At 45.3% G+C, this 25,976-nt stretch overlaps 1 pseudogene; it reads right to left on the reverse strand.

Annotated features, from left to right (window-relative positions):
- On the reverse strand, positions 1-6,763 carry LOC112128540 (PRAME family member 25-like; annotated as a pseudogene).
- Between the last annotated feature and the right edge of the window lie 19,213 nt (positions 6,764-25,976).

A 25,976-nucleotide genomic window follows, 5' to 3' on the forward strand; every position in this document is an offset into this window, starting at 1 on the left:
TCAACAGCAGCATTGAACTGCCTCCAGGCTATAAAATGACCTGTTGCCACAGTCAGGGCAGTAGTCAGTACAGAACAAGATCCTCTTGGGATGCCTTAAGTCCCTCACTCTCCCCAGCAGCTCAGTCCTAAATTGGGAAAATCTGCTCCGGCAGACAGTACCATCAGCACCATAACTCTCCCGTGGGGCAGGATACAGCTCCAGGCATAAGTTGTTGAGTCTGGTTGTGTGGCACAGCAGGCTCTCCAGGGTGGCCATGGAGATGGGATTTCCACAGAAGCTGAAGGTGGTAAGCTCAAAGCAGCGGCTCAGGGCAGGCACGATGGCGTTGCCTTGGGAGTCTACGATGCCACAGTCACCTAAGTCCAGGTACTCAAGGGTGGCTGCAACTTTTTCTAGCAGAACTTGGAGAGGCACAAGACTGAAATTGGCCAGTCTGATGCCACTCAGGTCCGGGGTCTTTAGTTGACTGATGCTCGGGCACTGGGACAGATGTCTCAAGTCTGATTCCAAAACACACAGTTAGTTATTGCGAGGATCTTTAACGGGGTCTTCAGACAACTGGAGAGAGAGAGCAAGAAGTTAGTTCTGGGGAATTGTAGGGGTGAGTTGAGGCTGGTTGGGAATGTCAAGGTGAAGGATCAAGACCATTTTGCCCAAGCCCAGGGTCATTCTGATTGTCTGATGGTCAACACTTAGGATGCCGCATGATGAAGAGCTTTGCCACTGAGGTCAATTCCATTTTAGGCCTGGTGCAGTAACTCATACCTGTAATCCCAGAACTTTGGGAGGCTTAGACTGGCAGATTACTTGAGGTCAGGAGTTTGAGACCAGCCTGGCAATCATGCCAAAACCCCGTCTCTACTAAAAATGCAAAAATTATCCAGGTCTGGTGGCAGGTGCCTGCATTTCCAGCTACTTGGGAGGCTGAGGCAGGAGAATCGCTTTAACCCAGGAGGTGGATGTTGCAGTGAGCAGAGATCATGCCACTGCACTCTAGCCTGGGTGACAGAGCAAGACTCTGTATCAAAAAAAATAAAATATATATATAAATATATATATATATATATATATACACACATCTATTTGAGCCTGTCTTTTCACCATCATTTATAGGAATGGATCTAGTTCACAGAATCCCTAAAGCTCCCTTTCCTCTTCTGTCAGGCAGAAAACCACATCTCTGGGCCACACGAGCCCACTGGAGATGCAGGCAGAAGGGACAAACCCAGGCAGGATCCTGCAACCTCAGCTGGGGTGGGTGGGCTGCAAGAGTCTCTGACACGCCTGCATCATCAGCAAACCGTCTATCACTTTCACCATTCTTTGTGCCTTCTCCCTGACCCTGTTTCAGAATCATGCATTTCCTATGTAATTAATTTACCTGGAGCTGAAAATAACCTATTATGACAGGGAAGTAGAGATGGGATCATTTGTGTTCACCAAGCTGTGGGGCACAAAGCTGGTATTCTGAAATGTGCAGGTTTGCTGAGCATTCCCCTCTTCAGTTCCCACTTAACTTCCCTACTTCCCATCATCTTCTGAAAAATTAGCTTGTTGGCTGGACATGGTGGTTCATGCCTATAATCCCAGCACTTTGGAAGGTCAAGGCAGGTTGATCACCTGAGATCAAGAGTTGGAGAATAGCGTTGCCAACATGGTGAAACCCTGTCTCTACTTAAAACATAAAAATTAGACAGGTGTGGTGGCCCACACTTGTTATCCCAGGTACTCGGGAGGCTGAGGCAGGAGAATGACTTGAACCCAGGAGGTGGAGGTTGCAGTGAGCTGAGATGGTGCAACTGCACTCTAGCCTGGACAATAACAGTGAAACTACTTCTCCAAGAAAAAAAATTATCTTGTTTGTTTTTATTTTTTATTTATTCATTTCTGAAAGGGGTCTTGCTATGTTATCCAGACTGGTCTTAATCTCCTAGGCTCAATTTATCCTCTTGCCTCAGACTCCCAAAGTGCTAGGATTACAGGCATGAGCCACCACCCCTGGACTAGTTTTCATCATCTTAACTTAGACATAGATCCTCAGGAAGAATTCACAAAGGCACCCTCACTAGATCTGAACCCTCCAGTAGCTAGCTTCCTAGCATGGCAGCCTTTCTATAGCATCTACCCCAGCTGATCCATCTGCCTCTATTGGGATAGTTGCATGATACCCATTTCAGGACAGAGCTGCCAACAGGAAAATGCATGGACTTTCCAGTGTCCTCTTCACTGTTACATCCTCATAGTCTGGCTCACAGTAGATGCCCACTAGCATTTACTGTAACAGGCTCTGCTGTGGTCTGCAGAGAAAGCTCACCACCCTCCCTCACCTGGGCAGCTGGTCCAGGTGGCCTTCAAGGAAAGAAACAGAGTTCATATAAAGCTTTTGGTGGCAGTGCAGGTTGAGGAACTGAATGGTGAACTGTGTAAAAAACTCTTTCTCTTTTGGAGAAACGTAGTGAGAGACATCCATGTGGGAAAGATAGAGCTTCTGAAGGTTCTTCATCTGGCCCAGGTATGGGGTAAACTGTGTCAGCATGGGCAGTATCCAATTGCAATTCACTTCCACCTCCTGGATACAGTCTAGGTTCACCATTTTCAGGATGTTTCTGATATTGTGGAAGGGCATTCCCAAAATTTTCAGCGTCTTACAGCACAGGTGTAGTAAATCTTTCCTTGGCTTGACCCACAGAAGGAGGCAGATGAGGTATTCATCCAGAGTCCTGTTCTTGAGCCAAAGGTCTATGAAAAGAGTCAATGGTTGCTGTCCTCTCATCCATGGACAGTCTGGCACTGGTTTTCTGTTCCTCATGGAATTTGGAGAGCACCCATGGGCCATGGCTTCAGACCAAACCATCCAGAAGTTCTCAGTGACATCCTGTAAATCCAGCACTTGAAGTTTCCACCTCCTGTGGGAAAATAGAGGTGAGGCTGAAAATTCAAGGACTCACTTCTGAACTTAAACTCCACATCATGGATAGCAGCTGCTCTGCTCGCTGCTTCTTCTCCCTCTCTCTGACTATTCTCCATCCTGTTTTCCCCTTGGATCCTGCCCAGTTCCACTTTTTTATTTGAGATGAAGTTTCCCGCTGTCTCCCCAGCTGGAGTGCAGTGATGTGATCTCGGTTCACTGCAACTTCCACTTCCCGGGTTCAAATGATTCTCCTGCCTGAACTTCACAAGTGTCTGGGATTACAGGAGCTCATGATCATGCCCAGCAAATTTTTGTATTTTTAGTGGAGTCGGAGTTTACCATTTTGGACAGGCAGGTCTGAAACTCTTGACCTCGGCCTTCCAAAGGGCTGAGATTACGTTGTGAGCCACTGTGCCTGGCCCAGTTCTCACTTTTTGTGGCACCTTTCAGTGCCAATAGAGGGGAGGTTCCTGTTACCTCCATGGACCCTGGGAGGTGAGCAGTCCCTTCCCTGAGGAGCTGGGGAATGGCCAAGGCCTTTCTGAGTTTTCTCACCAGCGTCATCCCTTCTTGGGCATCCCTACTCCTCATGACACAGCTGTTCCTTCTCTGGACACCTGGGCCCTCCCCACCAGCCCACCTGGCCCACCTCACCTGAGATGAACCCCGTGGGTAAGCAGTGCATCAAGCCCATCGAGCACAGCTTGGAAGGTCTCCAGACAAGCCATCTTTACCAGAGGCCTCAGAGGGAGGCGGCGGAAGGGCCAGGCCTGCACCATCAGCTTCAGGGCCTCACAGCGTCTCCTGCTGAAGGCCTCCATGAACAGTGGGGGGAAAAGTTCCATGGGCAGCTCCTCCAGGGTAGAGATGGTCAAGGCCTGGTCCCTCAGCAGGCTCTGCCCCACCAGCTCCAGAAGTCTGGATGGAATCCGGATGCTCATCTTCATGAATCTGCAAGGAAAATTTCCACAGGACAAATCCAGAGAAAAGTCATCACTCTCAGGCCAAGCCCATGCAATCTCATCTTCTCCTATGGCCAAAGTCACTGCTCTGGCAGTGGGGAAAGAGTCCTTAATTTACTCCAATTCTACTCTGTACTCAGTGGCCACAAAGCCAGGCTTCTGCCTCTGCTGCATTAGCATAAGGATCTACCAAGCAGTGAGAAGGCAGGACCACCAGTAGCCCTTCCTTTCTATCCAGTGCTCCATCATGTGAGTAGTGAATATGGAGGAACCAGAAAGCTAATCCCTCCCATCTTTGGGGAAATTTCTACTTACTCAAGGTTTTAAAACAATGGGAATGGGAGTGTCACAAGCCTACATGCCTACATTTTCAGTTCCTAGAAATAAGCTGGCTGGGAACATCCATGGGGCCTCCCTAGAATGGATTCTATTTGTCGTCTTTTCATTATTTAAGCTTTCTTTCTCTTTCTCTTTGTCTCTTTCTTCTTTCCTTCTTTCTCTCTCTCCTTCCCTTCTTTCTTTTTTCCCTCTCTTCTTCCTTTCTTTCTTTGTTTCTTTCTTTCTTTCTTTCCTTCCTTCCTTCCTTTTTTCCTTCTCTTTTTTTCTTTCATTCGTTCTTTCTTTCCTTCCTTCCTTCCCTCCCTCTGTCCCTCCCTTCCTTCTTTCTTTCTTTCTTCCTCTCTCTCTCTCTCTTTCTGACAGCATCTTGCTCTGTCACCCAGGCTGGAGTGCAGTACTGTGATCTCTGCTCAGTGCAGCTTTGACCTCCCAGGCTCAAAGGATTCTTCCACCTCAGCCTCCCGAGTAGCTGGGACCATGGGCAGGCAGCACCATGCCCAAATAATCTTTTATTTTCTGACTTTTTGTAAAGACAGTGGGTTTCACTATGTTGTCCAGGCTGGTCTTGAACTCCTAGACTGAAACAATCCACCTGCCTTGGCCTCCCAAAGTGCTGGGATTCCATGCAGGAGCCTCCACCCCAGTCTCATTATTGAAAATTTCAGTGATAAGCTTTGAAAGCTATGTAACAGTGTTATGCATCATTCACAAGACAGATGTTTCCAATACAAGCCTTTTACACATATTGAAAATGAACCACTTTGTCTGTGTGCAGTGACTCACACCTGTAATTCCAGCACTTTGGGAGGCCAAGGAAGGTGGATCATCTGAGTTCAGGAGTTCAAGACCAGCCTGGTGAACATGGTAAAACCCTACCTCTACTAAAATTACAAAGATTAGCCCAGTGCAGTGGTGTGTGCCTGTAGTCCAAGCTACTTGGGAGGCTGAGGCAGGGGGATCACTTGAACCCAGGAGGCAGAAGTTGCAGTGAGCTGACATTATACCACTGCACTCTAGCCTGGGAAATAGGCTAGATTCAAAAAAAAAAAAAAAGAGAGAGAACTACATTTGATTAGACTTCTTAAGCCCCACCCAGTTAATCCTGAGGTTAACTGATTGAATTAGATATTCATCCATCAAAGTGAAAGATATAGGGATAGGGTGAAAGTCCAGGACTCATTCACTGATTCACTCCACAAACATGGAGCTTTACTGACATGTGCCTTTCATAGTCCTGAGTGTGAGATAGGGAAGGGTTGAATCTCTTCCTGACATTAGACAGAAAGAAAAAAACTTGGAAGAATCTTTGTTGAGGGATCCTTGGCAACACCAAATTTATCAAAATATTTCAGAGTTAAAACAGTTTTACAAAGACAGACATGACAGTCCCTAAGAAAATACAGTAGAAATCTTCATGTATCCAGTGATCACCTGGGTGGTATAATTTACTTGTTTTTGGAGTAGGGGGAGCTGGTGCCCAGGCTGGAGTGCAGTGGCACCATCTGGGATCACTGTAACCTCCACTTCCCAGGTTCAAGTGATTCTCATGCTTCAGCCTTCCATGTAGCTGGGATTACAGGCATGCACCCCCACACCCATGTCTCCATTCAGGTGGAAGAGTTACAGTGAGGATGTGATTCGTTTAAGATTAAGGTCAAAAATCCTCTTTGGTTAAGATTTTTTTTTAATCAGGGTCTTACTCTGTTGCCCAGGCTGGAGTACAGCAATGGTGTGAGCATGGCTCACAGCAGCCTCAATCTTCCAGGCCCAAGTAATTCTCCCACCTCAGCCACTCAAATAACTGGGAATTCAGATGCATGCCACCATGCCCGGCTAATTTTAAAGAAACTTTTTTGGAGAACCTGACCATCTTTGGCTCACAGCTGTAATTTCAGCACTTTGGGAGGCCAAGGCAGGTGGATCACCTGAGTTCAGAATTTCGAGACTAAACTGGCCAGCATGGTGATGCCCCACCTCTACTAAAAATACAAAAATTAGCCAGGCATGGTGGCAGGTGGATGTAATACCAGGTACTCAGGAGGCTGAGGCATGAGAATTACTTGAGCCTGGGAGGCAGAAGTGACAATAAGTCAAGATCATGCCACTGCACTCCAGCCTTGGTAACACAGCAAGACTCCATCTCCCTTAAAAAAAAGAATATTTGGTAGAGTTGCATTTTTGCCGTGTTGCCCAGGTTGGTCTCAAACCCCTGGGCTGAAATGATCCTCCCACCTTGGCCTCCCAAAGTGTTGGGGTTATAGGCATGAGTCACTGCTCCCATCAAGAATTATAAAATAACAAAAAGCAAAGCACAATCCAATTTTTGAAATAAAGACAAAACTGCATTTAGAGGAAAAATTTCAAATCTTCAAGTTGTTCATATGAGAAAAAAAAACAAAAACAGCATATAACTCTATGCCATCTTAGGGTGCACTGTCACCATCCCAGACTGGCTGACTGTATGTCACATGGGAGTGTCCTTACAGAAATTAGTGACTTACCAGATCTGGACTCAGTTTGGAGGGTGCTGAGACCACAGGAAGAACCAAGCAGGAACTCCAGGCTTGAAGATTTTGGGTCTCTTCTGTGAGTCTTTAGAAGCTTTTATTTACCTTTCTAATCACAACTCCCATCCACATCCCTCCAAGTGTCCACTGCTAGCTTCCAATCAAAAAGTGATATCTGATTGGATATCTGAAGCTCTGCCCAGTTAATCCTGATTGGGTTTTGCGCTCTCCACAGATGAATGGATTGTGTCAGATATCCATTCATATCAGATATCCATACTAAATTCGTGAATCATGAAATTGACAGTGTTAGGGAGAGGGTGGAAGTCAAGAATTCATTCATTCAAGGCTTGGGGAGGTAGCTCATGCCTGTAATCCCAGCAATTTGGGAGGCCAAGTTGGGTGAATCACCTGAGGTCAAGTGTTCAAGACCAGCCAGACCAACATGGTGAAACCCCATCTCTTCAAAAATACAAAAATTAGCTGGGGATGATGGCGGGTGCCTGTAATCCAGCTACTCAGGAGGCTGAGGTAAGAGAATTGCTTGAACCCAGGAGGCAATGGTTGCAGTGAGCCAAGATTGCACCGTTACACTCCAGTCTGGGAGACAGAGGGAGACTCTATGGAAAAAAAAAATTCATTCATTCATGAACTCCATGAACACTGATGGAATTTTACTAATATGTGACCTGCATTTCCTGTGTTTGAGGCAGGGAAGTGTTTGATCTGTTCCGGACATTAGACAGAAAAAATACAATCTGAAACTCGTGTTGTTGGGAGATCTTTAGGCCACATCAAAGTTATAGAAATGTTTTATAGTTAAAATAGCTTTATAAAAGCAGAGGAGTCGTCCTTACAAAATCAGAAAAAAACTCCATGTATCGCATGGCCTTGTGGTTTTTATATCACCTAATGTAGCAATTTATTTGCTCATGCTTGTGGAATAGAGGTGCCACTGAGGGTGTGAATGGTCTCAGGGCTTAGGATAAGGCTTCTCTGGAAGAAATTGAAACCATACCTCTAACTTTATAAATTTAATCAATGAAGAAGGGAGGAGGAGAACCAAAAAAAAGAAAACCAAGTTTGCAGCACATTCAGCATTCATCATGAGGTCAGCTTGCTCTCTAACCTGTTCCTCATGGTTGCTGGCAGCCTAGTGTCCCAAAATCATGTAGACCTTAGAATACAATTCTACATAACTGCTCTGCAGACAACAATTTAAGCATTGTAATACATTAATTTTTCATTTGAGATGTTCATTCAGGTTCTGCATATTAGTGAAGCTACTGATGCCAGCTGATCTGAAGGGACCTGCAAGGTGCCAACTCATCAAATAATGCAGTTTTGACATCCTGATGACATCATACCTCTTGCCACCACCAAAATTCACAAACTTTGCAGCCCCTTACTATCCATGATCCCTTGAAAACCCTGAGTAGTCCTTGGGGAGATGAATTTGAGGATGTTCTCCGAGCTTCTCATTCAGCCACCATGTGATCATTAACCTCTATTCCGCAAAACCTGCTGTCTCAGGATATTGGTAAGCTACTGTGCAGCAGGCATAGTCATGTCAAAATTACAAATGGAAGTGAGGGTGGGGGTTGGGCAGGGTTGAGCTGGGTGTTCTAATGGGATCCTGGGAGAGAAGCAAGACTTGGTAAACATGTTGGGGGTTATTGAGTGGATGGAGGAGGAATCTTTCCAACATTGCACTGATGCTCCCTTGGTTTCCATCCTTATGACCAAGGAAGAGTCTTTCAAAACGATTTATGTAATCCTCCTTATTTTTCCTTTCAAAACCTTTGTCTTCCATTACCTCCCTGGATAATCTCACATGTATTCCCATTGCTTTGCTCATTTCATAATAAAAATCTTTTTTTTTTTTTTTTTTACAGAGTCTCTTTCTCTGTTAAGCAAACCATATATTTTGTTGCCACACAAGATGAGTAACTTGGTTTTTTGGAGGGAAAATGTCAAAAGGATCCCATTCCTCACCAGCTGGGGGTGATATGAAGGTTATGGTTATTCTTTGTCATATCTGCAACTGTATACTGCCAGTGAAAACCTGCTGGTCACATTGGGCAGGCTTCCAAATTAACCACCTGTGGAAGGTCTTAGGATTGGCTTACATCCTTTTCCTGAGTAAATAATCTGATGGTGAGTTCATGAGTGCCTCAAACTCTTCAAGAAGTGATGAAGGCTTCACCTACAGATGGTGAGAAGGACACTGATTTGATTCTGATCATGAAGATTTGCTGGTTGTCTTGCAAGGAAAATGTTGTAGCCTGTTATGTTGCCATCTAAAGCCAATGATTGTAGCCTCTGTATTATACCTTCCAATGGACAAAACAAATTCAAAAAACAACTCTATTTGAGCCTTGCCAGGTAGATAAAACAAAAACAAAACAACTGAGAAACAAAAACTGATAGGAGGAGCCCCATTCCCTTCTTTTAACCTTCCCCACAAAAGCATTCCAGCTTGTAAGAGACTTTGGGACACACCCACTTTTTCGGTGTGTGTCTTTCAGGTCGATCCTCACATTTAGCTTCCAATAATGCTTTATTAATTATTTCTGCCTCAAAAGCCTTAACTTCCATTGACACCAGGTTGCATGGCAATGGTTTGGATTGGGGTGGGATGAAAAAGTATTTCTATGAATTTTTTAAAGTAATCATCGCATGCTGTCTCCATTGAAGAATGAATAGGGGCCTGGTGCAGTGACTCATGCCTGTAATCCCAGCACTTTAGGAGGCCACGCAGGTGGATCATCAGATTAGGAGATGGAGACCATACTGGCCAAAAGGGTGAAACCCCATCTCTACCAAAAATACAAAAATTAGCTGGGTGTGGTGGTGTGCTCCTGTAATCCCAGCTACTCAGGAGGCTAAGGCAGGAGAATTGCCTGAACCCAGGAGGCTGAGGTTGCAGTGAGCTGAGATTGGCCACTGTACTTTAGCCTGGGCAACACAGTGAGACTCCATCTCAAAACAACAACAACAACAACAAATTAATGAATATGTTCCTTTCCAAACATGCCCCGAGTATTGATGCACCCAATAAATGAAACTATTATTTATTTCATGTTGTAGTGCTATAGAGGCATTCTATTTGCCTCTAGTTTCCAATAAACCAATGTCTAGTTTCAGTAATGTCTGGTTATATGGTAGAGGATAACATGTTCATGTTCAGATTCTATGTCTATGACAATACCTATAGCATTCCAATCTTCATAATGTGTGTCAAACCCAAGAGTTTGATTCTAGGGGGAGTCTGGGACACTACCTAGATTAGACCCAGTTCCACTAATATTTTCTATGTGTAGAGATCAAGTACCAGTAATGAAGTCAACAGTAGTCATAGGCCACCCATTTGCACCTATAACTTCTTCTCAGTGCCAAGACATTTAATTAAGCATCACTGGAAGCCTCCTTCCCCTACTGGAAATAGTCTTTGAAATACTGCATCAAGGTACTGCAGTACTGAGTCATATTGTTACTGAGTGATGGGCTCGCTCTCCTAAGTGCATAGAAGCCAATACTGTGACACCATCTTTTGAGAAAAAGAAAAAAGTTTAGGAGGGCGTGTTGTCTCACACCTGTAATCCCAGCACATTGGGAGTCCAAGTCATGGGGATCGCGAGGTCAGGGGTTTGGGATCAGTCTGGCCAATGTGGTGAAACCTCATCTCTACTAATAATACAAAAATTGGGCCGGGTGTGGTGGCTCACACCTGTAATCGCAGCACTTTGGGAGCCCGAGGCGGGTGGATCACATGGTCAGGAGTCCGAGGCCAGCCTGGCCAATGTGGTGAAACCCTGTCTCTACTAAAAATACAAAAAGTAGCTGGGCATGGTGGTGGGCACCTGTAAGCCCAGCTTCTTGAGAGGCTGAGGCAGGAGAATCATTTGAACCCAGGAGGCAGGGGTTTCAGTGAGCCCAGATAGCACCACTGTAATCCTGTCTGGGCAACAGAGACTCCGTCTTAAAAAAAAAAAAAAAAAGTAATCCAGTCTTCTTTGTTAGTTTAGTTAATTTTAGTTTCAAGATACCATTTGTTCACTCAACCTTTGTAGAATACCAAGGATAATGAAGTTAATGGTAGTGTCATTGGATCTGTAAAATCTTATCTGTGTGATAACCTGCCCAGCAAATTGAGTTCTCCTACCATTGGAGACTTCTCCAGAGATGCCCCAGAAAGGAAACACATTTTATAATCATTTATTCACTATGACTGTGGCATCAGCCTTTCTATAAAAGGAAGCTATAACCCATCCTGCAAACGGACACACAATCACAAGAACTGTAGCCTATTTACAGGGCTCACTGGCATCATTGGTCCATGACATTCCCCTTTCTTGCAATTATATGTGTGTATGTCTATCTATTCATATCTATATCTATATCTATTTCCTTTTATTACCATGATTCACTTCTACTCTCCTTTCCATAGACAGCCATTCTACTCTTTGACCTAGCCTTGAATTTACATGTGACCTCATAGAATATAAGTATATGGAAAGTATATAGAATAAATACTTGCATTTTATATGTGTATTTATTTTAATCCACATATGTGTTATAGTGTATGATGCTACACAAGAGGGCCTCATAATTAATTGTCCAGTCCCGGACACTTTGGAGAGTGAATGGACAGTCTGTTATAATTATTATTGTTAATAATTTTGTGGAGATGGAGTCTTGCTCTGTCACCAGGCTGCTGGAGTGCAATGGTGCTATCTCTACTCTTTGCAACCTCCACCTCCCAGGTTCAATTAATTTTCCTGTCTTAGCCTCCCAAGTACCTGGGATTACAGGTGCCTGCCACCATGCCCAGCTACTTTTTGTATTTTTAGTAGAGATAGGGTTTTACCATCTTAGCCAGGCTGGTCTTGAACTCCTGACCTCAGGTGATTCACCCGCCTCGGCCTCCCAAAATGCTGGGATTATGGGCATGAGCCACCTTGCCCAGCCTTGTTATAATTGAGATTTTCAGAACAACAAGGGTGTATGAAGTCTTATAATCACCTAAACTATAGACCTTGGTTTCTTACCTAAGTTTTTAACTAATTTATTTTTCAAGTATAATAACAATAAAAGTATTATTGCTTGCCCTATGTCAAATACAGCTTGAAGTACTGAAATAAATTAACTGATAGTACTCTGTGAAGTCAATATTGTGATTATCCCATTTAATGGGTGAGTGAGCTAAAACACAGAGAGGTTAAGAAAGTTGGATAAGATCACACAGCCATTGGCCACTGAGACAGTTTTGAACTTAAATTAATCAACATGGATCTGGAGTCTTTACTACTGAACAAAATACCTAAGTGCCTGTAAATCCTAAGTTGCTGAGGGTCTTACCTTGTTTCATATCTCAGTAGGAAGGGAGTTAATGTTTATCCATTACATCTGATGTTTAATGCAAGTTTTTTAACATATAACATTTCATTTTCCAAAATATGTTATGATAAATTTAATTTGATTTTTCTGCAATTCTTTGTTTTTTTTTTTTGTTTTTTTTTTTGAGACAGAGTCTCACTCTTGTTGTCCAGGCTGGAGTGCAGTGGCATGATCCTGGCTCATTGCAATCTCAGTCTCCGAGATTCAAGCGATTTTCCTGCCACAGCCTCCCGAGTAGCTGGGATTACAGGCAAGCACCACAACGCCCAGCTAATTTTTTTTGTATTTTTAGTAGAGATGAGGTTTCACCAGGTTGGTCAGGCTGGTCTCAAACTCCTGACCTCAGGCGATCCACTCGCCTCGGTCTCCCAAAGTGCTGGGTTTACAGGTGTGAGTCACTGTGCCTAGCCAATTTTTATGCAATTCTTTTCTGCATTTTGTAGGAACATTGCTTTGCCCCGATAAGTTTGCCAGTGTGGTGAATTACACTTAGATTTTTTCTGTGATTGTCTGGCATTCCCAGAATGGCCATTATATATGACTTTCTAATGCACTGTTGCATTTAGGGAGCTGGTATTTTATTAAGAACTTTTGCTGGCCAGGCGCAGTGGCTCATGCCTTTAATCCTAGCACTTAGGGAGGCCGAGGCGGGCGGACCACCTGAGCTCAGGAGTTGGAGACTAGCCTGGCCAACATGAAGAAACTCTGCCTCTACTAAAAATACAAAAATTAGCTGGATGTGGTGGCGTGTGCCTGTATTCCCAGCGACTCGGGAGGCTGAAGCAGGAGAATCCCTTGAATCTGGGAAGCAGAGGTTGCAGTGAGCCGAGATTGTGCCACTGCACTCCAGCCTGGGTGACAGAGTGAGACTCTGTCTCCAAAAAAAAAAAATAAATAAAATAAAATAAAACTTTCATCAAATAAGTTTTAAATTTAATTTCCTTCTAATATCCTTATTCATTTTTAAAATATAGGTTACAGCTCTCTCATGAAATGAATTATACAGCTTTCCACATTTGCCTTTCTTTCTGGAACATCTTATATAAGACAGAAAATACCGGCTGGGTAAAGTGGCTCACGCCTGTAATACCGGCATTTTGAGAGACTGAGGCGGGCTGATCATTTCAGGTCAGGAATTTGAGACCAGCCTAGTCAACATGGTGAAACCCCTTCTGTAGTAAAAATGCAAAAATTAACCGCGAGTGGTGGTGGGTGCTTGTAATCTCAGCTACTCAGGAGACTGAGGCAGGAGAATCACTTGGGTCTGGGAGGCGGAGGTTGCAGTGAGCAGAGATTGTGCCATTGCATTTTAACGTGGGCGACAGAGCAAGACTCTATCTCAAAAGAAAAACAAAAACAAACAAACAAAAATAACTGGGAGTGTGGAAAAAAATCACCTGGAAATTATCTGAGCCTAGAGATTTGAGGGAGTGAGGTCTCTGGTTAGAATTTATTTATTGATTTTTTTGAGACAGAGTCTCACTCGGTTGCCCAGGTTGGTATGCAGTGGCGGGATCTCGGCTCACTGCCACCTCCGTCTCCTGGATTCAAGTGATTCTCCTGTCTCAGTCTCCCGAGTAGCTGGGATTACAGGCATGTAATTTGATTTTTGTATTTTTAGTAGAGATGTGGTTTCACCATGTTGGCCGGGTGTGTCTCAAACTCCTGACTTCAAGTGATCCTCCCACCTCGGCCTCCCAAAGTGCTGGGATTACAAGCATGAGCCACCATGCTCAGCCAATATATAACAAATTCAAGAAAGTGGTTTTGTCTGGGCAGAAAGTAAGAGACGAGACTCCAGGAATAAGGGAGGGTCACCGAGGAAGACTCATCTGGAAGGTGATTCATCTGGGGAAATTCAAACAAATATGGTAAAACATTAACACTAAAGGTGGGTGTGAGTAAGTTTGTGTTTTATGTGTTACTCAGTATACTTTTCTGTGTATTTGGAATGTAGTGAAAATTATCCTGAGAATATAGGAGAGACTAAGACATCATGATTGGAATGTGCAGAATTTTTTTTTTTTTTTTTTTGTGAGAGAGGTTCTCACTTTGTCACCCAGACTGGAGTGCCATGGCACTATCTTGCCTCACTGCAGCCTTGACCTCCTGGGTTCAAGCCATCCTCCAGCCTCAGCTCCCTAAGTACCTGGGACTACAGGTGTGCACCACCACAGCTGGCAAATTTTTTGTAGAGATCAGATTTCACCATGTTTCCCAGGCTGGTCTTGAACTCCTGAGCTCAAGGAATCTGCCTGCCTTGGCCTCACAAAGTACTAATATTACAGGGGTGAGTCACTGTGCCCAGCCCAGAACAGTTGGGAGAAATTCTACTGGAAATGGGAAGAAATGAATGTTAGCTAGAGACTCCTATGACAGCCAGCACAGTTTTTCTTTCTTTTCCTTTTGCTTCATTTTCAAAATGAAAGATTGTGAAGGGCCTGGTCATAAGCTGATGAAAATGATTTATCAGAGACAAGAAAATTGATGATCCAGAAGAGATGGGATAAATAGAGGGAAAGCTTTGAGAAGCCAAAGAGAAACTTTACTGTCTACAATGACTTTTAGTACCAATGGTCTGTAATGGTAAAATAAATGTACATAAACAGGCAAAGATTAAAGCTTGCACTATTCATTTTATAAACTAGTCTATGTCAGCTAATTAGAATGAGGACAAATCTTTAAGATTTACGCTTAAGTGGGAAAAATTGAGATGATCAATACGACAGTAAAACACTGTTTCTATGAGGAAAGATAAAACCAGACATCATCCGTCCAGGTGCTGTGGCTCTACTACAAATATGAAATTAGCCACGAGTGGTGGTACATGCCTGTAATTCCAGCTACTCTGGAGGCTGACGTGGGAGAATAGGTTGAACCCAGGAGGTGGAGGTTGCAGTGAGCCGAGATCTCACCATTGCGCTCCAGCCAGGGCAGCAAGAGTGAAATTCTGTCTCAATAAAAAAAATGAAAAAACAAACAAATAAAAACAAGAAACAAATAAAACAAGAAACAAAAAAACCCAGACAGCTCTATGTGCACATAAGGATGGTTAGGAAGACATGGAAGAGTCTGGAAGAAGGCACACTAAACTGAACTATCTGGAGAGGGGGTAGGGATGGAGGGAAAGTTCTGAGGAGACATTCGTTGTCTGTATTATTGGATTGTCTTACATTGAGAGCCCTGTCTGTATTAATTGCAGGGAAGGGGGGATGTATGAGAAACAAATGAAGTTGCCCACATGTACTTCTTCTGATTGCTGGACTTCACGATACACAGGGAGTGACCACAGCATCACCACAGCTCTGTCTTTCATATCCAACTTATTTACATAATTGGTAGCCTGCTAATGTTGACGTCCCCAAATTGACAAATTAGTGGCTGTGAACTGATATTGGTCTATGTGCCATGTGGTCAACAGCATTTGCTAGCACATATCAGGCTCCATGCTCACCTGCAGGACCACAGGGTGACAGAGACAGAGCCCATACCCTTTTTTTTTTCTTTTTTGAGATGGAGTTTTACTCTTGTCACCCAGGCTGGAGTGCAATGGCATAATCTCGGCTCACTGCAACCTCCACCTCCCAGGTTCAAGTGATTCTCCTGCCTCACCCCATCTCTACTAGAAATACAAAAATTACCCAGGCGTGGTGGTATGTGCCTGTAATCTCAGCTACTTGGGAGGCTGAGGCAGAAGAATCACTTGAACCCAGGAGGTGGAGGTTGCAGTGAGCTGACATCACACCACTGCTCTCCAGCCTGGGTGACAGAGCAAGACTCCGTCTCAGAAAAAAGAAAAGGAAAAGAAAAAAAAAAAAACGTGGTTTCACCATGTTGACCAGGCTGGTCTCTAACTCCTGACCTCAGGTAATCCTCCTGCCTCAGTCTCCCAATGTGCTGGGATTACAGGCATGAGCCACTGCTCCCAGCCTAGTCCCTAACCTTTAAGGGGCAATGTCTGTCTAGCAGATGAGATTGTCCAGGAAAAAAAATTCTGAAATACCCACAGTGCTTTATCCAGTAATCATCCTAGCTGATATTTACCTAAATGAGTAAACCTGCCCAAAGATGTTTTTGCCAGCTTTATTCATAATTGCCAAAACTTAGAAGCAACCAAGATGCCCTCCAATAGTGAATAGATAAAAACAGTGATTCGTCCAATCAATAGAAGATTATCAAGCCCTGAAGTGACATGGAGAATCCCTAAATGCATGTTATGATACAAGCTAAAGGAAGCCAATGTGAAAAGATGACATCCCGTAAGACATTCTGGAAAAGGCAAGACCATGGGCACAGCAGAAAGCCCAGTGGTTGTCAGGGGTTTGGGGTACCGTGGGATGAATAGGCAGAGCTGAGAGGTTTTTTAGGGAAGTGGAATTACTCTGCATGATGCTACAATGATGGAAACGTGTCATTATCCATTTATCAAAACCCATAGAATGGTCCCAGCATGGTGGCTCATGCCTATAATCTCAACACTTTGGAGGCCAAGGCAGGAGGATCAGCTGAGGTCAGGAGTTCAAGACCAGCCTGGCCAACATGGTGAAACCACATCTCTACTAAAAATACAGCATTAGCCGGGCATGGTGGTACGTGTCTATAATCCCAGCTACTCAGGTGGCGGAGACAGGAGAATCACGTGAACACAAGAGGTGGAGGTTGCAGTGAGCCAAGATCACACCATTGCACTCTATAGCCTGGGCAAAAAGAGTGAAACTCCATTAAAAAAAAAAAGAAAGTAATATTTTACAAGTGTTATATGCCTCTATGACTTTCATATTTAGATAAAAGGGAATATGATGTCTTTACTGGTGACAGTTAGTTTAATTCAGCAAGGGCCGCTACCCACCATGAGGGCAGACATGGGTTGGCAATGCCCTGAGGCTCCTGCTCATGCACAGTGTGGGCCATCCCTTCCAGGGCAGGGGCCACACCTTTTGCAGTGAAATCCTTTCCTGGCACAGGTAATGGTCAGAAATTGAGGGTTCTGGATCCACTCATTAAGAGTGAGCAGGGTCTCAGCATCTGGATTGAAGTGAGGGCCCCTGAGAAGAAGGGGCTTAACTTCAGAGTCTGACACCCACTGGTCACTTAGAATGATCCAGGCCCTGTGTGTCCACCTAGTATTGTGTGTCAACTTTCTGAACACTCACATAAAGAAGCAAGGTGGTAACACACACTCAGAGGGAAGTAAAGAATAGGAGGAGCTGATCATCATGATTTCATTTTCATGCCATGAGTTCCTGGGGCCAAACTTCATTGATCAGACAACACAGTGCTTTTTTCAGTGCATTTTTCTCTCCGTAAAATCAACTGTAGATTACTCAGGTTTAAAGTGAAGAAAAATCGAGGCTGGGTGTGGTGACATATGCCTGTAATCCCAGCTGCTGTTTGAGGTGGGAGAATTGCTTTATCGAAGGACATGGAGGTTGCAGTGAGCCAAGATGGTGCCACTGCACTCCAGCCTAGGCAGCAGAGGGTAACTCCATCTCAAAAAAAAAAAAAAAAGAGTGGCTACATGGCTACATTTTGAATAGAGGATCTTAGAGGATGTTTGATTTAAGAAGGAAAGATTCCTATGAAAATAGAAGTATAAATTGGAACCTTTTGTGTTAATGCAAACCAAAAGCAAGTCTTCATCAGTGAAAGGAAGTCACAGGGTGTCTTATTCTGTCATCTTGGGAAAGTGATTTCCTAACACCATCTACCTCTAGAAGAGGATTTCCCATGGAAATACTTAAATGTAACTCACCTGATAGAATCCCTTCAAATGAGGCTCAAGGACAGTTTTCCTCTGTTTTTGTTTGTAAAAATCATTAGCTCCAGGTTCTGGGTCGTGGAAGGTCTGATCATCATCAGTAGATAGTTCATGGAAAGTCTCCTTGCCTGGGTGACAGTGTGAGACCCCGTCTCAAAAAAAAAAAAAAAAAAGAAGAAAAAAAGAATGTCCTCTAATGCGAACAGTGTCTGAGCCAAAAGGGTTTGGTCCAACAGAGACCTGGTGCAAGAGTAGAGTCTTCATTCTAAAGGCCTGACAGTTTCAAAGGTGGCAGGCAACTCGAGCAGGGTTTCCTTGTTTACAACAAACTGAATTTGAGTTTTAATAGTAAGGGGAGCTCCCCTTGCTCTTATCCTTTCAGCTGTTTTAGCTGCAAACACTTTATTATCCTTTGCATTCTTTTCTTTGAGAACTGGATATTTTATGTTCTAAAACTCTCTTAAAATGTTCACCTATGGTGACCAATTCAGCCATATCAGTAACTTCTTTTTTTTGTGGGGGGAAACAGTGTCTCCCTCTGTCGCCCAGGCTGGAGCGCAGTAGCACAATCTTGGCTCACTGCAAACTCTGCCGCCTGAGTTCAAGAGATTCTCCAAATCTCCTGCCTCAGCCTCCTGAGTAGCTGGGACCACAGGCATGTGTCACCATGCCCAGCATATTTTTGCATTTTTAGTAGAAATGGGGTTTCACTATGTTGATCAGGCTGCTCTCAAACTCTTGACCTCAAGATCTGCCTGCCTCGGCCTCCCAAAATGCTGGGATTACAGGTGTGAGCCACTGTGCCTGGCCTTTTGTATTATTAGTTGAGATGGGATTTCACCATATTAGTCAAGCTGGTGGCCGAGGGAGATCCTGTCTCAGAAAAATAAATAAATAAATAAATAAATAACAATGGACCAGTCAATCTTTCGTGGGAAGGCAGTGGGGATTGCTACATATTTCGGGTCATCCCTGGAAGAAGCTTTTGAGGGGATGATAATACTTTCCTCAGGCTTTTTACACCCTGCTGTAGTCAATCATTTTTAGGCTTCTCAGGTCCTAATACATGTGTGTCAACTGATACAAATCAGGTAACCCAGAGTCACAGCCTCCCGTGAGGATTCTAATTTACTCCATAGATCAGGTGCAGTAACTCACATCTGTAATCCCAGCACTTTGAGAGGCTGAGGTGGGAGGATCACTTGAGGCCAGGAGTTCAAAACCAACCTGGGCAACATTGCAAGACCCTGTCTCTGAAAATAGAAAAACCAACAGAGAATAATGCCAAGGAGAATATGGAGAAATGAGAACCCTGGTACACCATTGGTAGTTATGTAAATTAGTACAACTACTATGAAAAACAATATGGAGTTTCCTCCAAAAAATAAACATAGAATTACTATATGAACCATAAATTTCCCTGCTGGATATATATCCAAAAGAATAAAGAAATATATCCAAGAGATATCTGCACTTCCATATTATTTTTATTTTTCTTTATTTCTTTTTATTTTTGTGAGACTGAGTTTTTACTCTTGTTGCACAGGCTGGAGTGCAGTGGTGTGATCTTAGCTCATTGCAACCTCTGCCTTCTGGGTTCAAGTGATTCTCCTCCCTCAGCCTCCCAAGTAGCTGGGATTACAGGTTTGTGTCACCATGTCCGGCTAATTTTGTATTTTTAGTAGAAATGGAGTTTCACCATGCTGGGCAGCTGGTCTCTAACTCCTGACCTCAAGTGATCCACCTGCCTTGGCCTCCCAAAGTTCTGGGATTATGGGTGTGAGCCACTGCACCTGGCCTGCACTCACATATTTATTACAGCACTATCCATAATAGCCAAAATATGGAAACAACCTAAGTGCCCATCAACAGATAAATGGATCAAGAAAATGTGGTAAATATACACAATAGAATATCATTCAGCCATAAACATGAATGAAATCCTGTCATCTGCAACAACATGGATGGAACTGGAGGGCATCATTTTAAGTGAGGTAAGCCAGATATAGAAATACAAACATGGCATGTTCTCACACATATTTAGGGATTAAAAAACATGAAACTTAAAAATAGAAAGTAGAATGATGGTTATCAGAAGCTAGGAAGGATAATGGGAAACAAGAATAAGAAGGACGTGATGGCTCATGCCTGTAATCCCAGCACTTTGGGAGACCAAGATGGGTGGATCACGAGGTCAGAAGATTGAGACCATCCTGGCTAATACAGTGAAACCCCGTCTCTACTAAAAACACAAAAAATTAGCTGGACGTGGTGGCAAGCACCTGTAGTCCCAGCTACTCAGAGGCTGAGGCAGGAGAATGGCATGAACCGAGGAGGTGGAGTTTTCAGTGAGGTGAGATCTCACTACTGCACTCCAGCCTGGGTGACAGAGCAAGACTCCATCTCAAAAAAAAAAAAAACAGAAACATAAAAAGAAGGGGATGTTTAATGGGTACAAAAATGCAGTTAGGTAGGAATAAGATCTAGAGTTCAGTAGCACCATAGGGCAACTCATGTTGACAATAGTTCATAGTAAATTTCTATATAATTAAAACAATGGAATTGGAATGTTGCTAACACAAAGAAATGATAAATTCTTGAGATGGTGAAAACCTGCGTTACCCTGATTTGCACATTACACATTTTACGCTTGTATCAGAATATCAGGCCAGGTGCTGTGGCTCATGTCTATAAACCCAGCACTTTGGAAGGCTGAGGCGGGTGGATTACCTGAGGTCAGGAGTTCAAGACCAGCTTGAAAAACCTGGTGAAACCCCATCTCCACTTAAAATACAAAAATTAGCTGGGTGTGGTGATGGGCTCCTGTAGTCCCAGCTACTGAGGAAGCTGAGGCAGGAGAATTTCTTGAACCCAAAAGGCAGAGGTTTCAGTGAGCCAAGATTGTGCCATTGCACTCCAGCCTGGGTGACAGAGGGAGACTCCATCTCACACAAAAAAAAGAACATCAGATGTACCCTGTAAATATGCAAGAGATTTATATATCCACAATAATTTTGAAATTAGAGAAATAGTAAGACTAGGCACGGTGGCTCATGCATGTAATTCCAGCATTTTGGGTGGCCAAGACAGGAGGAACACTTAAGTCTAGGAGTTTGAGATCAACCGGGTCAACACAGTGAGCCCTGGTTCACCTCAGTGAACCATCAGAGAGCTTCCTGGCCCACAGGGAGCAAGTTCCAAAGAGATTCTCAAGGCAGTGCGGGAATGCTGCTTACAGGTCAGTGTCCTGGTCTCTTGTGTTTCTTGATAATGAGAGAAGGGAGATGTTATAGGACGATACCTCATTGGTATGAATTAGCTTTCCAAAAGTTGTATTTTTCTATTAATGTGGACCAGAAATATTTAGATTATGTAATATGCATTTTTCTAAAAGGGAAATTGGACACAACCACTTTAATTCAGTGAAACCCACCAGCCACCTTGAGGACAGGCGATGGTTGGTGATGTCATGATGCACACTATGGCCATTCCCTTCAAGGTCAGGGGGCAGGCCCTGGTTCAGTGAAGCCATTTCTTGGCATGGCCAAAAATCAGGACTGGATTCCTCTGGATCTGCCCATTAGGATTGAGCAGGGTCTCAGTATCTGGGGAGCAGTAAGGGCCCCTGAGAAGAGGGTAGATTTCAGTGGTTCATCATCACTGCCCACATAGAGTGTTCCAGGCCCCAAGTGTGCATCCTTTGTGAATGAACCCAGTGAACAGGCATGGGAGAAAATAAGGAAGAAACAAATGACTGAAGGGAAGTAAAAAATGGGTGAGAATTGCCCTCTCCCTCTCCCTCTCCCTTCCCCTCCCCCTCCCCCTCTCCCTCCTCCTCCTCCTCCTCCTCCTCCCGTCTCCCGCCTCCTTCTTCGGTCCCCTCTCCTTCTTTCTTTGGTCTCCCTCTGTTGCCGAAGCTGGACTGTACTGCCGTGATCTCAGCTCGCTGCAACCTCCCTGCCTCGGGCTCCTGTGATTCTCCTGCCTCGGCCTGCCGAGTGCCTGGGATTGCAGGCGCGCGCCAACACGCCTCACTGGTTTTTGTATTTTTGGTGGAGACGGGGTTTCGCCGTGTTGACCGGGCTGGTGTCCAGCTGCTGGCCCCGAATGATCTGCCTGCCTGGGCCTCCCAAGGTGCTGGGATTGCAGACGGAGTCTCGCTCACTCAATGCTCAATGTTGCTCAGGCTGGAGTGCAGTGGCGTGATCTTGGCTCGCTACAGCCTCCACCTCCCAGCCGCCTGCCTTGGCCTCCTAAAGTGCTAAGATTACAGCCTCTGCCCCGCTGCCACCCCGTCTAGGAAGTGAGGAGCATCTCTGCCTGGCCACCCATCGTCTGGAATGTGAGGAGCCCCTCTGCCCGGCCGCCCCGTCTGGGAAGTGAGGAGCGTCTCTGCCTGGCAGCCAACTGGTATAGGAAGTGAGGAGACCCTCTGCTCGGCTGCCCCGTCTGGGAAGTGAGGAGCGCCTCTGCCCAGCCGCCATCCCATATAGGAAGTGAGGAGCGCCTCTGCCCGGCCTCACTGTCTGGGAAGTAAGGAGCACCTCTGCCTTGCCGACCCGTCTGGGAAGTGAGGAGCGCCTCTGCCCGGTCGCCCCATCTGGGAGATGAGGAGCACCTCTGCCCGGCCGTCCTGTCTGGGAAATAAGGAGCGCCTCTGCCCGGCCGACCCGTCTGGGAGGTGAGGATCAGCTCTGCCCGGCAGCCCCATCTGGGAGGTGAGGAGCGCCTCTGCCCGGCCGCCACCCTGTCTGGGAGGAAGTGAGGAGGGTCTCTGCCCGGCCGCCCTGTCTGGGAAGTGAGGAGCGCCTCTACCTGGCCGCCCCGTCTGGGAGGTGATGAGCGCCTCTGCGCAGCCGCCCCGTCTGGGAAGTGAGGAATGCTTCTACCTGGCCGCCCCGTCTGGGAAGTGAGGAGCGCCTCTGCCCAGCCGCCAAACGTCTGGGAAGTGAGGAGCACCTCTGCCCTGCTGCCCCATCTGGGAGGTAAGGAGCGCCTCTGCCCGGCCGCCCCATCTGGGAGATGAGGAGCATCTCTGCCCGGCCGCCCCGTCTGGGAGGTGAGGAGCGTCTGTGCCCGGCCGCCCATCGTCTGGGATGTGAGGAGCGCCTCTGCCTGGCTGCCACCCCGTCTGGGAGAAAGTGAGGAGCACCTCTGTCCCGCTGCCCCATCTGGGAAGTGAGGAGCGCCTCTACCTGGCTGCTCCGTCTGGGAAGTGAGGAGGGCCTCTGCCCAGCCGCCACCCTGTCTGGGAGGAAGTGAGGAGCGCCTCTGCCCAGCCGCCCCCATCTGGGAGGTGAGGAGCACCTCTGCCCAGCCGCCACCCCGTCTGGGAGGAAGTGAGGAGGGCCTCTGCCCGCCGCCCCTTCTGGGAAGTGAGGAGCGCCTCTGCCCGGCCGCCCTGTCTAGGAGATGAGGAGCGCCTCTGCCCGGCCGTCCCGTCTGGGAGGTGAGGAGCGCCTCTGCCCGGCCGCCCTGTCTGGGAGGTGTACCCAACAGCTCCGAAGAGACAGCGACCATCGAGAACGGGCCATGAGGATGATGGTGGTTTTGTTGAAAAGAAAAGGGAAATGTTGGGAAAAGAAAGAGAGACCAGATTGTTACTGTGTCTGTGTGGAAAGAAGTAGGCATAGGAGACTCCATTTTGTTCTCTACTAGGAGAAATTCTTCTGCCTTGGGATGCTGTTGATCTATGGCCTTTCCCCCAGCCCCCTGCTCTCTGAAACATGTGCTGTGTCAGCTCAGGGTTAAATGGATTAAGGGCGGTGCAAGATGTGCTTTGTTAAACAGATGCTTGAAGGCAGCATGCTCTTTAAGAGTCATCACCACTCCCTAATCTCAAGTACCCAGGGACACAAACACTGCAGAAGGCCGCAGGGACCTCTGCCTAGGAAAACCAGAGACCTTTGTTCATGTGTTTATCTGCTGACCTTCTCTCCACTATTATCCTATGACCCTGCCATATCCCCCTCTCCGAGAAACACCCAAGAATGATCAATAAATACTTAATAAAAAAAAGAAATCATTAAAAAATGATTCATTATCTAACAGTGCAGTTGTCATCAGATCACAAGCACATGGTCATTAAGGTGAGGGGCTCTGCTCCCAAGAGGAAAGCAAACTCTTTGGATCCATCTCAGATGCTGGGTTCTGATGCTGAGTTGTCTGTTTCCATCTCTTTTGCTTCTCCATCATCTAGAGGTTTCCAGTTACCAACTCCAAGCTGGAAAGACACTTGGAAAATCATTTCATGTCATATGCTACAACATGGGTAAACCTTGAAGACATTATGCTAAGTGAAATAAGCCAGTCATGGAAGAACAAATACTGTGTGATTCCACTTACATGAGGTATCTAAAGTACTTCAATTCACAAACACAGAAAGTAGAACGGTAGTTGCCAGTAGCTGGAGAGAGCGGGGAAGGGAGATGATGTGGTTTGGATGTTTGTCCCTTCCAAACCTCATGTTGACATTTGATGCCCAATATGGGAGGTGGGTTCTGGTGGGAAGTGTTTGGGTCATGCGAGTGGATCCCTCATGAATGGCTTGGTGCTGTCCTTGTGATAATTTGTGAGTTCTCTCTCAATTAGTTTTCTTGAGAACTGATGTTGAAAGGAGCTTGGCACCTTTCTCCCCTCCCTTTCCTTCTCTCTTGCCAAATGATGAATGCTCCCCTTCACATTCCACCATGAGTGGAAGCTCCCTGAAGCCCTCACCAGAAGCTGAGCAGATGCCAGTGCCATACTTCTTGTACAGCCTACAGAACCATGAGCCAAATAAAGCTCTTTTCTTTATAAATTACCCAGTCTCACGTATTCCCTTAGAGCAACACAAATGGACTAATACAGGGGAGTTGTGTAAAGTTTAATACATACACAGTTTCAGTTTTACAAGATGAAAAAGTCCTGGAGATTGGTTGTACAATGATGTAAATACACTGAACACTTCTGAACTATACATTTAAAAATGGTAACATGGTAAATTTTAAATTATGTGATTTTTCTAGAAAAAATATAATTTAACAAAAAATCAAAAAGAAAAATAGGTGAGAATTAATCAAAATGATCACATTTCAGTTTTGATGCCTTGATTTGCTGCAGCTGAACCTTAATCACAGATAACGTAGTACCTCTCATCAGTAACTAGAGATTTCTGATGTATAAATACCTAAAACAGATTGATCAATCATGGAAGACACGAGAAAGTTTCCATTCAGGTTCCACTTATTTTTGACAGGTTAAAATAACCATCCTTGCAGGCATAATTCCTGCATCACTCTAGAACTTCAGGTTCCATTTCTGAGTCTAGGACACATGTCCCTGAAGGCTTTATCGATGCCAAGTCAGCATTTTCACCCAGTCCTGTCCCCAGCTGAGTCACCTTTGTTTTTCCACTCACAGTCAGCACGTGCCTGAAATACATGGCTGTGTGCTTCCTTTAAGATGCACCTGACCGGGCCTGGCTGCTCATGCCTGTAAACCCAGCACTGTGGAAGGCCAAGGTGGTCAGATCACTTGAGGTCAGGAGTTCAAGGCCAGCCTCCTCCAACATCGTGAAACCCTGTCTCTACTAAAAATACAAAAATTACACTTTGAGAGGCCGAGGCAGGCAGATCACGAGGTCAGGAGATCAAGACCATCCTGGCTAACTCGGTGAAACCCTGACTCTACTAAAAATACCAAAAACTAGCTGGGTATGGTGGTGGGCACCCATAGTCCCAGCTACTTGGGAGGCTGGGGCAGGAGAATGGCATGAACCCAGGAGGCGGAGGTTGCAGAGAGCCAAAATCATGCCACTGCACTCCAGCCTGGGTGACAGAGCGAGACTCTGTCTCAAAAAAAAAAGAAAAAAAATACAAAAATTAGCTGGGTGTGGTGGCACACATCAGTAACACCAGCTACTAGGGAGGCTGAGGCAGGAGAATCACTTGAACCTCGGAGGTGAATGTTGCATTGTGCTGAGATTGTGCACTGCACTTCAGCCTGAGGGACAGAGCGAGACTTCATCAAAAAAATTTTAAAAAGCACCTGTGTCCTAGATTTTAGTGCCCAAGGGTCCAGAAGAAAGCATATCCAACTCGCTAACCAGGCCTTCC

The sequence above is a fragment of the Pongo abelii genome, chromosome 1 (assembly GCF_028885655.2).
Source record: "Pongo abelii isolate AG06213 chromosome 1, NHGRI_mPonAbe1-v2.0_pri, whole genome shotgun sequence".
In the NCBI taxonomy this organism is placed as follows: Eukaryota; Metazoa; Chordata; class Mammalia; order Primates; family Hominidae; genus Pongo; species Pongo abelii.